Source organism: Oncorhynchus gorbuscha, linkage group LG14, assembly GCF_021184085.1.
Source record: "Oncorhynchus gorbuscha isolate QuinsamMale2020 ecotype Even-year linkage group LG14, OgorEven_v1.0, whole genome shotgun sequence".
Classification (NCBI taxonomy): Eukaryota; Metazoa; Chordata; class Actinopteri; order Salmoniformes; family Salmonidae; genus Oncorhynchus; species Oncorhynchus gorbuscha.
In genome coordinates this window covers 36,368,244-36,380,759 of record NC_060186.1, presented here as the reverse complement: position 1 = coordinate 36,380,759, position 12,516 = coordinate 36,368,244, and the positions used below count along the sequence as shown (strand labels likewise).

General features: G+C 42.4%; 1 pseudogene; it reads right to left on the bottom strand.

Moving 5' to 3' along the window:
- Positions 1–3,106: 3,106 nt before the first annotated feature.
- LOC123995519 lies at positions 3,107–10,803 on the bottom strand (annotated as a pseudogene).
- Between the last annotated feature and the right edge of the window lie 1,713 nt (positions 10,804–12,516).

Below are 12,516 nucleotides of genomic sequence, written 5' to 3'. Positions count from 1 at the left end.
AAACGTTGGGTCGCTATTTCTTCCTCTGCAGTAGAGGACGAGGACGCGGCTACGTCTCCTTGTAGTACTACTACCTCGGGCTTGGAGATTCTCTTCTTTCCTGTCCCCCTTCTTCCCGTGCATAACGTCATCTGCCGAAGCTCCTTATATAGGGGACAGTCTCTCCCGATCAATAATGGCACCTTCAGCTGGGGCACTTTCCCTGCCCTGACTGTACACCTTCCTTTTGGAGTGAGAATAGGCAGATTCACAGTGGGGTAATAGTGGGTGTCTCCATGGATACAGGATACGGCTACTTTGTCTGGTAGCAGTGTTGCGGAGGTCACCATCCGCTCCTCTACTAACGTAACCATACTTCCCGAGTCGAGAATAGCTACCACATCTTGTCCTTCAACTCGCACCGGAATCTCTGAGGCTGGGGATATCTCTGCTAACCAACAGTGTTGATCCTGCCCCCTCAAAACGGGATGTGTGGGGGTAGGCAGTGACGACTCCGTGACCATGGGCTCATCCTTGCTAGGACATTGTGGGGCATAATGGTTGGGAGACTGACACTTATAACACCGACCCGGCTGTGTGGTGGCTGACTTCTCCCACCTCCGGTTGGGGCTTGGACGTTTCGGTGGCGGGCGCGTCGGGGTGAGTCGTGGTACGGGATTGGAAGAATCCTTCCGTTCCTCCTTGTCACTTTTTAACAGCTCCCCTGTAGACCGATATGTTTCCACCACCTGGGCTATGTCGTCGGCTGACAACGGGTTGGCTTGCCCCACAACCCTTTTTAAGTCACTGGGTAATTCTCTCAATATCTTGTCCACTACGAGAGTCTCTATCACATGTCCTACTCCTTTTCCAGGTTCTAGCCACTGTTTCGTCAGTCGTATTAAGGCGAAGATCTGGGCACGGACAGGTTGATCAGCTGTATAGGTCCATTGATGGAACTTTACAGCCCTATCTCTGGCAGTCAGCTGGTACCGGGACAGGATCTCGGTTTTTAGTCGCCCATAGTCCGCAGCTTCGCGGGAATCCAGGTCAAAATAGGCTTCCTGAGCCACCCCGGTCAAAAGAGGAGCTAATGCGCTAGCCCATTCTGTGGGCGGCCACTCTTCCAAGGTGGCCGTCCTTTCGAAGGTCATGAGGAAGGTCTCAATATCATCCTCTTTGGAGAGACGAGGTAAGATGGCGTGAGCAGCCGCTCTTGGCCTAACTCTAGGTTCTTCTCGTCGACTCAGCTGTTGTTGCAGGAGTTCTATGGTTGTCTGCTGTGCCGTGATCAATTGTTGTAGTTGGACGTTATCCATCGTTCTTGAATGGTTCCTCCGGGTCTTCTGGAAGAATATTAATTTACTCACTTATCCTTGTGTCACTCGTCCACCTAATGCCTGCATCCTCCACCAATTTGAGCGTACCAAGTAATTAGGCGTCACTCTAAAGCGGGAAGGTGGAATAAACGAGTCAGGAGTAGGTTTTTCTGATTGAACACGGTTCTCTATTGAGGGTATTTTGTCAACAAAAACATTAACATAATCAATGAAAAATCTTCCATGGAAAAAACACACATCTTCTTCTCCAGATGAAACAAGAACACAATAGGATAATCTTTAAACTACAACAAACATAAATCACGGGTTTGTCACCGTCTTCGTGGTTCTTTCAGCACAGCTTCTCTCTCTCGGTGGCCATCTTCCAGAGATAGTTTCCCCACTCTCTGCTGGTTCCATTCTCTCTTTTATAGGGGAAGGAGAGTATCTCATTAGTACCATCAGCTGTGCTTAATTGACTCTGGTTACCTTGTCTCCCATGCTTTGTTGGGCTACTATCCATGAGCCCAGCCTGCCCTCTAGTGGTCTTTCCACAATATGTTGAACTAACAAATCATTGAACTTCATCATTCACTTTGGTAGTTAAAGTAGAATTGGCCGGGGACACAAAATCTATGGTTGAAAAAAAAAAGTTTAAAATGGGATGCCATCAAACCTCCAGAACTGCTGCCCCATACAGCTCAGTAGGATATTGGCCCATATAGCTCACTGAGTGCCACCAGTTTCATACAGATAAGAGCTTTGCTCTTGGAAAATTGAATACAGGCCATCTTTATTTACAAACAGAATCTGTTTGTCTATGAAGAGTACCAGTAATGTTTCCTGCATTATTGTTGGGATAGTGGTGCAATCACAGTTTTCCATTTTGCCTTCATGGCACAAAGAGCAGTTGCATTAGTTGCTAGGCAATGTGGTGATGTGTAAAATTGCCAAAGAGTAGATGGAAAGTGCAATTTGAGATCAGTGGAATTTAGGCAAACTCGGAGGTACTGTCAGGATGTATGCATGCCATGCTCTGTGTATTCAAGGCATGGCTTACATAGATAAACTTTGCCTTTCCAAGTCAGACTTAGGCATTCTATGGGACACACTTCTAAAAAATAAATGTAATCATTTCGGCATTTATCATACACTTATTCAGAGCGACTTACAGGAGCAATTAGGGTTAAGTTGGGCTTGCTCAAGGGCACAGAACTATTTTTCACCTAGTCAGATTGGTATTTTCAAACTAGCGACATTTCGGTTACTAGTCCAATGTTCTTAACCAAAGTCATCCTATCTGGTTATAAGAGCAGATTATATTGTATCAATATTCTATAGTTTTGTCATTTGTTTATCAATAAGACCCTCACCATCATATAAAAAAAGGTAAATGAACAATGACCACGGTTAAGCTCACAAAAATGTTTAACTGGCCTGGCGCCACCAAGTTTCCATTTCTTGGCAGATTCATTTTGTGACTATTCAAATCAATGAAGTAACATTTTATATTCTGTTTCATTGGGAAAAAAATACATTTTTACAAAAAATATATATGAACACAAATGGTATTTGTCGTACAATATCGAGTGCGTTGGTTTCCTGGCAAGGACGGACTTTCTTCCCTTCTCTGCATTCTCTACGACTGTCTTAGCCTGAACATTTCATTTCAAATGAATAAAAAAGTAACGTGTAACAATGTCAAATGGGCTAAACCTCGTCATTGTACTCATCGGGAATTGTCGCTAGAGCCCCAATGGTCGCACTCTTCCAGAGAGATTATGGAGCTGAAGCTATCCATGGAGAGGTCACTTTGTGCTGCTACTATTGCTACTGTCTTCATGGATCACCATCAGCTCCCCCGGTTGGGCTGTGTGGAAAGAGACAGTGGAAGGCATCATGAGCCTTCATAGACCCACAGTGACCTGGGTCGTGTTCGGTAGGACACACCATAGCAAAATGTATTGCAATGGAAAATGAGAATCTGTTATTGGACAGGTAGCTCCCCATTTAAAAACGTTTGCTCCCTACTGAACACGACCCTAGAATTCATGGGTGGAGATGTGGCAGATGGTTGGATGTTTCTGAGTGAAAAGAGAAATCAAAATGAGTGCATAGGGAATTGCAGGGACCAAAGCTCTATTTTTTACAACAAGTGGATATGGTCCTTGCAATTCACTTAAACATCAATCTATCCATCCACATCGCCATCAATGAATTTCAACAACCTCAGCGAACCTAGGAGCAGGGTGAACATACCTCTCACCTTTCGTCTCGGTGATGAGCACCAGGCGACGCTGCTTCATGTCGGGGATGAACTGCTCCACCATGCGGTCGATGCAGTTGACCAGCACATGCGAACGGCTCTGCGACAGGATGGCCTGCCAGCAGATAGGGCACTCGTCCTTCCGCTTACGCCACTCTCTGATGCAGTGCAGTCAGATGCTGTGGGTGCAGTTAAGCGTCTGCCTGTAGGGGAGATCGAGGATCGAAACCAAACAACTCTGATTAAATGCGCAGAGCAATCAATTCTGTTTTACCTGTGTTTTGTATCCTTGTACAACAGATGAAACTAACACTGTAAAAGCACAAAAATATTTGATCGGTGTTATTTTCTGATCAACAGGTTTGGCATGCTTTGAGTTTTGGCTTGCCTGGTCACATCACCAGGTGGTATAAATTTAATTAGACTAATAAAGAGAGCACCAAACCTCTCTGCCAATAACAACTAGTTTTCCCCTCCCCATTCAAACCACTCTGACAGCCCTAGCAAATTTATTAAATATATATTTTTTGCTATTTATACATATTAATTTTTTACCATTTGAATGGTAAACTATTACAGTAAGGTACTAAATTGTTACCCAGAAATGTTTTGATATTCAGATAAAAACATCTGCAATGGGCCTTTAAGGTAATCTTTCATTGTGATAAAATTGGGATTACAGATTGAGACTGAGATTACAGTAAAGCATCTTCCAGTCAAAAGCTATAATTCCAGACAGAGAAGTAAACTGAACAGTACGAGACACTTATTGCTATCAAATGGGAATGATGTAAGACTGGTATTTACACTAATGAAGAGCTCAGAACAAATGATGCATTGTTCGTTCTCCAGCACCTCCGTCATTTGCGTTACCACCTCCTCCTTTTGAGCTCTCGACCTACTTCTTTTCCTGCAAGACAAAACATTGGCTTGAAACCTCACCGATTTATTGTCATCCAGGTATGTCAAGTGAAGTCAGTAATTCAACTGGGTTAGGAAATTAAATTGAGTGAGGTGGGGTTAGCTTACTGTTGTCACCTCTAGCTCTTTGTCTTTGGCCTCAACGATGTCCTCGTCTCGAGAGTGCAATTTCCTCTATTACTTTTCTTTGCTATATGGATTGCAAACACATTGGTTACACTATTATGGTTACATCAGGTCACCTTTAATACAAAAACTGAATGTTTTCTGTTGCTTACCTCTTGCAAAGCCTCCTCCAGCTGTTTTTTCGAACCATCCTCTTCATGCTGTGTTTTTTTGCACCTTTAAAACAAGCATATGCCGTTATGAACACCTCATTCCAAAATCATGGGCATTAATATGGAGTTAGTCCCCACTTTGCTGCTTTAACAGCCGCCACTCTTCTGGGAAGGCTTTCCACTAGATGTTGGAACATTGCTGTGGGGACTTACAGGAAAGGGCCTTCCCCAAACTGTTGCCACAAAGTTGGAAGCATAGAATGTTATTGTATTTCCCTTAACTGGAACTAAGGGGATTAGCCCGAACCATGATAAACAGCCCCAGACCATTATTCCTCCTCCACCAAACTTGACAGTTGGCACTATGCATCGGGGCAGGTAGAGTTGTCCTGGTATCTGCCAAACCCAGATTCGTCCGAAGGACTGCCAGATGGTGAAGTAACTTGAATAACTGACTTGTTGGAAAGGTGGCATCCTATGATGGTGCCACGTTGAAAGTCACTGAGCTTTTCTGATGTTTGTCTGTGGAGATTGCATGGCCGTGTGCTCAATTTTATACACCTGTCAGCAACGGGTATGGCTGAAAAAGCAGGATGCACAATATTGAAGGGGTGTCCACATCCTTTTGGCCATGTAATATACCTTTAAAAAAGTTTTTAAAAAGGGGTGTGGATCAGAAAACCAGTCATTACCTGGTGTGACATCTCCTTCACAGTGTTAAATCAGGCAGTTTATTGTGGCTTGTGGAATGTTGTCCCACTCCTCTTCAATGGCTTTGCGAAGTTAACATGCCGCCGTACACGTCGTTCTAGAGCATCCTAACATGCTCAATGGGTGACATGTCTGGTGAGTATGCAGGCCATGGAAGAACTGGGACATTTTCAGCGTCCAGGAACTGTACACAGATCGTTGCGACATAGGGCAGTGCATGATCATGCTGAAACATGAAGTAATGGTGGCAGATGAATGGCAAGACAATGGGCCTCACAATTTCGTCGGTATCTCTGTGCATGCAAATTGCCATAAATAAATGTAATTGTATTCATTGTCTGTAGCTGCCCACACCATAACCCTACCGTCACCATGGGGCACTCCCTTCACCACATCACCCGCCCACATGACGCCATACGACAGGTACAGTTCAAACCGGGATTAATCCGTGAAGAGCACACTTCTCCAGCATGCCAGTGGCCATCGAAGGTGAGTATTTTCCCAGTGAAGTTGGTTAGGACACCGAACTGCAGTCAGGTCAAGACCAAGGTGAGAACGATGAGCACGCAGATTAGCTTCCCTGGGACGGTTTCTGACAGTTTGTGCAGAAATTATTTGGTTGTGCAAAACCTCAGTTTTATCAGCTGTCCGGGTGGCTGGTCTCAGACGATCCCGCAGGTGAAGAAGCTGGATGTGGAGGTTCTGGGCTGGCGTGGTTACACGTGGTCTGCGTTTGTTAGGCAAGTTGGATGTACTGCCAAATTGTCAAATGACATGGGAGGCGGCTTATGATAGAGAAATTAACATTACATTATCTGGAAACAGCTCTGGTGGACATTCCTGCAGTTAGCATGTCAAATGCATGTGCCTTCAAAACATGAGACATCTGTGGCATTATGTTGTGTGACAAAACAGTACATTTTAGTGGTCTTTTATTGTCCCCAGCAAAGGTGCACCTTTGTAATGACCATGATTAATCAGCTTCCAGATATGCCACACCTGTCAGGTGGATGGACTATCTTGGCAAAAAAATACTCACTAACAGGGATCTAAACAGATCTGTGCACAATATTTTAGAGAAATACGTTTTTGTGCGTATGAACATTTCTGGGCATCTTATTTCAGCTCATGAAACATGTAACCAACACATTACTTATCGTGTTTATATTTTTGTTCAGTCTATATGAATGGAGAATAAATGTCAGATATATATATATTTTTGGTCACACACATCTTTAGCAGATGTCATAGCGGTTGTGCTTGCGTTTCTAGCTCCGACAGTGTAGTAATATATAACAATTAATATCTAATAATTTCACAACATATACCCACACTAATCAGGAATTAGGAATATATAAATATATGGACGAGCAATGTCAAAGCAGCATAGACTAAGATAAAGTAGAATAGAATATGGTATATACATATGAGACGAGTAATGCAATATATGTAAACATTATTAAAGTGAAAAAGCAGGAATTGTGATTTGTCAGATCCCGATATCCCCCAGTGAGTCTCACCCAGAGGAGCTACTCCATCTCGCTGATGGACCTTTCCATTCTGTGAAGCTGGCCCCAGATCAGCTCCAGCTGGCTCTGCAGGTCCCTCACCTGCTCCTCCTGGTGAGGGTCGCCCTGCTGCCACTCCAGGGCCTCCACCCACTGCTGGGTGTCATTCATCCGCTCCCGCAGCACCAGCATTTTCTGCCGGTATGTAAGTCAGTCAGTCAACTTTAGGCATTTCTAACAATTTTCAATCTTTAAAATTAGGAAAAATTCTGGCCAAACATATGTTAAAAGTATTAAAGACCCAACGTGGCTGTAATCTCAAAATCAAATCATTTCTGGGTAACATGAAACTCTTTGTTATAGGTCTATTAACCATTTTACTGCATAGTGATGGGATCATCCTTTTACTAACTTTTGGCTGCGTTGAGACAATGACTTATCAATGACCCAATCCCAGCTCAATTCAGTTAATCCCTACCCTACAGCTATTGTATGCAGTAACCATGTGCCTATGAACCAGAAGCGATGTGCCCTAGCAGGAAGTCCACTGTATGCAGCTCACACAATGCACTAACATAAATAACATGAGCATGTCTACCTATACTAAGCTTCCCAGTAAAGAAATTTAAATAATCAAGCATCACAGAAAAGTGCTAACAATAGCCCACGTTTGTAAGGGTTTTCCTGTGGTGAAGGAGAAGCGGACCAAAATGCAGCGTGGTGGTTATTCATGTTCTTTAATAAAGGAACTAGACATGAAATAACTAACAAAACAATACATGGTGAAAACCTAAACAGTCCTATCTGGTGCAAACACAGCGACAGGAACAATCACCCACAAAACCCAACACCCAACACCAAACAGGCTACCTAAATATGGTTCCCAATCAGAGACAATGACTAACACCTGCCTCTGATTGAGAACCATATCAGGCCAAACATAGAACTAGACAAACTAGACATGTAACATAGAATGCCCACTCAGCTCACACCCTGACCAACCAAAACATAGAAACATACAAAGCAAACTATGGCCAGGGTGTGACAACGTTAACATACTGTGCATTCGTAAAGTATTCAAACCCGTTGACTTTTTCCACATGTTGTTATATTACAGCTTTATTCTAAAACGGATTAAATATTTGTTAATCAACCTACACACAAAACCCCACAATGACAAAGCAAAAACAGGTTAGATTTTTTTTTTTACTTAGGCTGCACTTGACACATATGAAATTGCTTATTCCAGTTACTAATAAGAATGCACCCATTAAGAAAAGTACTAAAAAGTGTTAAATCCCTGTGGATTGATGAGGAATGAAAAAACAAATTATGGTTGAGAGTGATGAGGCAAAAGGAATGGCAAATAAGTCTGGCTGCACAACCGATTGGCAAACATACTGAAAATTGAGAAATCTTATGACTAAACTGAAAAAATAAAAATAAACTATACTATAAAACAAAGATAAATTATATAAAATTATTATCTTAAAAAGCTTTGGATCCCAAACCAAATTTTGGGCAGAAAGGCACTCAGCTCCATCATTCATTGAATCAGATGACTCATTCATTACAAAACCTAATGATAATGCCAATTAATGATTTTTTAATAGGCAAGATTTGTCAACAAACGTTGAAACGACACATCCAAGTATAACCGATCAAATTATCAAAAGACAAGCATTGTAATTTTGAATTCCGTAAAGTAAGTGTGGAAGAGGTGAAACATTTGTCTATCAACAATGACAAGCCACCGGGGTCTGACAACTCAGATGGAAAATTACTGAGGATAATGGTGGGCGATATTGCCACTCCTATTTGCCACATCTTAAATCTAATCCTACTGGAAAGTGTGTGCACTCAGGACTGGGGGGAAGCAGAGGTCATTCAGCTACCAAAGAACATTAAAGCCCCCTTTACAAAATCAGCCTGTTACCAACCCATTAGTAAACTGTTGGATAAATATTGTGCTTTAGTTTCAGAATGAGTGGCAGGGAATAAGTTAGTCTTAAATATTTCAAATATTAAAAGCGTTGTATTTGGGACAAATCATTCACTAAAACCTAAACCTCAACTAAATCCTGTAATAAAAAAATGTTGGAAATTGAGGTGACTGAACTGCTTGGATAACAATGAATTGTAAACTCATGGCAAAAACATTTTGATACAACAGGTGCTACTCTGCCTTTTAAACAACACTATCAACAAGGCAGGTCCTACAGGCCCTAGTTGTCGCATCTGGACTACTGTTCAGTCGTGTGGTCAGGTGCCACAAAGAGGGGACTTCAAAAAATGACAATTGGCACAGAACAGGGCAGCACGGCTGGCCCTTAAATGTACACTGAGAGCTAACAATAATATGCATGTAAATCTCGCATGGCTTAAAGTGGAGGAAAGATTGACTTCCTCACTACTTGTTGACATGCTGAATGCACTGAGATGTCTGTTTAAACTAATAGCACGGAGCTCGAACACCTATGCAGACCCCACAAGACATGCCACCAAAGGTCTCTTCACAATCACATAATCAAGAACAGACTATGAGAGGCACACAGTACCACTGAGCAGGGTTTCCCAACTTGTGTCCCGCAGGTTTTATTTGGGCCCCCAAGTTTAAGCAAAAAAGGCAATCCTTGTGGGACATAAGACTGTAAAACCACCAGGAAATCAGCTCCAAGTGATTTTAATTTAAGAAATCTATTCCCATGTATGATCTAAAATGTACCTGGTGAAAGCCAGCCTAATGATAAGCTTTCACCATATTTTTTTAATAGTCAAGTATTTACGTAATCGGTGCAGACAAAGGGGAGGACAGATTTTTGACAATTGAGAGATATTCACTTTTACTACATAAAACCTGTCCAAGGGGTTAGACATGGGTAAGCACCAACAGCAACAGACATACGTTTGCAAGTAGGACTGCTGGGTCCCTCTGAAGGCGAGTCCAGCCACTGATGCAGCCGCATGCTGGGCCCAGCCTCCTCCCGTACCCTGGTCCCTCCCGGGGCTTGTCTGTAGGACAGGGCTGGCCCTGTGACTGTTTGTGGCAGAGCGTAGGGCTTCGATTTAAATGAGGTCGAAGGCTCCATTTCATCAGAATTCAATTTCCTCTTACTCTTCTTGGTTCTGGAGGCGGTGCAGGCCACTTCACTAGGTCCCTTCGCTAGGTAGGGTTTGATGTCTTTGAGGCGCTGCCGAATCAGTATGTTCTCATGCTCCACTTCGGTGCCAACAAGGGTCACTTTCAGCTTTATTGTGTCCCCAAGCCTAAGCAATAGAGCTTTATCCACAGGAATTCGTTCTCCATTCACCCACACACCATTAAGGCTATAGAAAAAAATGAATGTACAATGCTGACAGCTTATTACCAGCGTCACATTAAAAAAAGTGGTTTCATTTTAAAATGGAGAAGCTGTACCTTCTTGTCGGTCACTGTCCATCGGCCGTTGTCTCGTTGCTTTAACATACAGTGCAGTCTGGATATCATTAGGAGGCAGCTTGGGGACACGAGCTGGTGAGTGACATTCAAGCCACGTCCAATTGTAACCTGAGACAAGAGTGGAGCTTAGGCCAGAGAATTTGATTTATAGTAGCTCCTGTTATATTAGCTTTGCCAAGAAAAAGTGTTAACAAGAAACATGTGCAGACAGCAGAGTAAGATTCCATAGATGTTTCTATCATAAAGAGGTGATTTTATTGTGATGTTAGCTAGTTAAACAAGGTGGTTTATGTACCACTAAAGTTAGCTAGCCAACATTCGGTTTGTGAGAACTGCGACTAGTGTTAGTCATTTGTACATTGGAGGCTACTCCGTTAGCCATGGACTAGGCTACCCCATTCATAGACGCTAACTGCTTAAGCTCTTCTGCCCGGGGGAGATTTGTTAAGTGCCCCAACGCTTTCTTCAGCAAAATTGTCTGACAAAAACATTATGGTGGAAGCAAATGTATGTAATTATAACGTCATAACGAGTCAAGCTAAAAAATGTGTTAGTTAATGTGGAGAAATGATGAAAAAGGTTAATTTACGAAACTCGCATTTTTAGCTATTTTTTCCCCAGTCATATCCAACACCAGGTGTATCCAACTGCATTCTTTGAATGATGCTGTATCTGCATGTATGTATTACAATTATACTCTTCAACAGTGTTTACCACTCCTGCTCCTGGGACATCAATGACTATACATTGTAACTATACAATAGACTATAAACATGATTTAAGTAAAAGAAACATGATTTAAGTAAAGGCTGATTTGTAATTCATATATACATAAAGAAAACAGTACATTACACTTCCTATGCATATCTAACTCCCTTCATCTGCATTAATCTGAGGATGTTCTCCCAGCCATGTAGACGATTGAAAACAGGACAGCAAAGTTTGTCACCAGAGCAGTTTAGAGCATATTACTATTTGCATGTAAATAACCAGACCTTCAACAACCGAAGGTGCTGCCATATCCTGCCAGCAGGCCCACAAGCGAGCCACTCAGGCGGAGAATTATGCATGGTGGAGGGTGAGGAATGAGATGGGAGTAACAATCCAGGCTATTTGCTCTGAGACCGGCATGTAACAAGCAGGGAGCAGGTTTCGGACCCTTAACATTCTAGCCCGAAGTCCAGCATGCTATCGACTGTGCCTAAATGTATTAATTGGGGTTGGGGCCAATTGTGGCTAAAAACACCATCAATTGGAATCTTTAAAAAGTGGAAAGGGGAAAAAGTATCCTTTTTCACAAGCATAACAGGCTGTGAATTCTGCTGACAACGTTTCTAGGATGGGCTATTAGCTGAACAATAGACTATTCAACCTTTACTAAAGAATTGTCTCATAGTCGAGCTAGGTGTGAACCCCCAAATAAATAATTTGTATCTACCTTTCCACATCTACCTACACACGGTTAGTTTTCATGACACAGACATACATATATGTGTATGTCATGTCACCCGAGTGGAGCAGTGGTCTAAGTCACTGCATCTCAGTGCAAGAGGTATTACTACAGTTCCTGGTTCGAATACAGGCTGTATCACATCCGACCGTGATTGGGAGTGCCATAGGGCGACGCACAATTGGCCCAGCGTCACCTGGGTTTGGCCGGGGTAGGCCAGTCAATGTAAATAATGCTTTATTATCCAAATGTACAGCACTGTATTTCTTCATCAGCATCTATGCTTTCGTTAATAAAATACTCTTTTAAAATGCCAATGTTTATTTAGCTATACAGTGCCTTGTGAAAGTATTCGGTCCCTTTGAACTTTGCGACCTTTTGCCACATTTCAGGCTTCAAACATAAAGATATAAAACTGTTTTTTTTGTGAAGAATCAACAAAAGTGGGACACAATCATGAAGTGGAACGACATTTATTGGATATTTCAAACTTTTTTAACAAATAATAAACTGAAAAATTGGGCGTGCAAAATGATTCAGCCCCTTTAATTTCAGTGCAGCAAACTCTCTCCAGAAGTTCAGTGAGGATCTCTGAATGATCCAATGTTGACCTAAATGACTAATGATGATAAATACAATCCACCT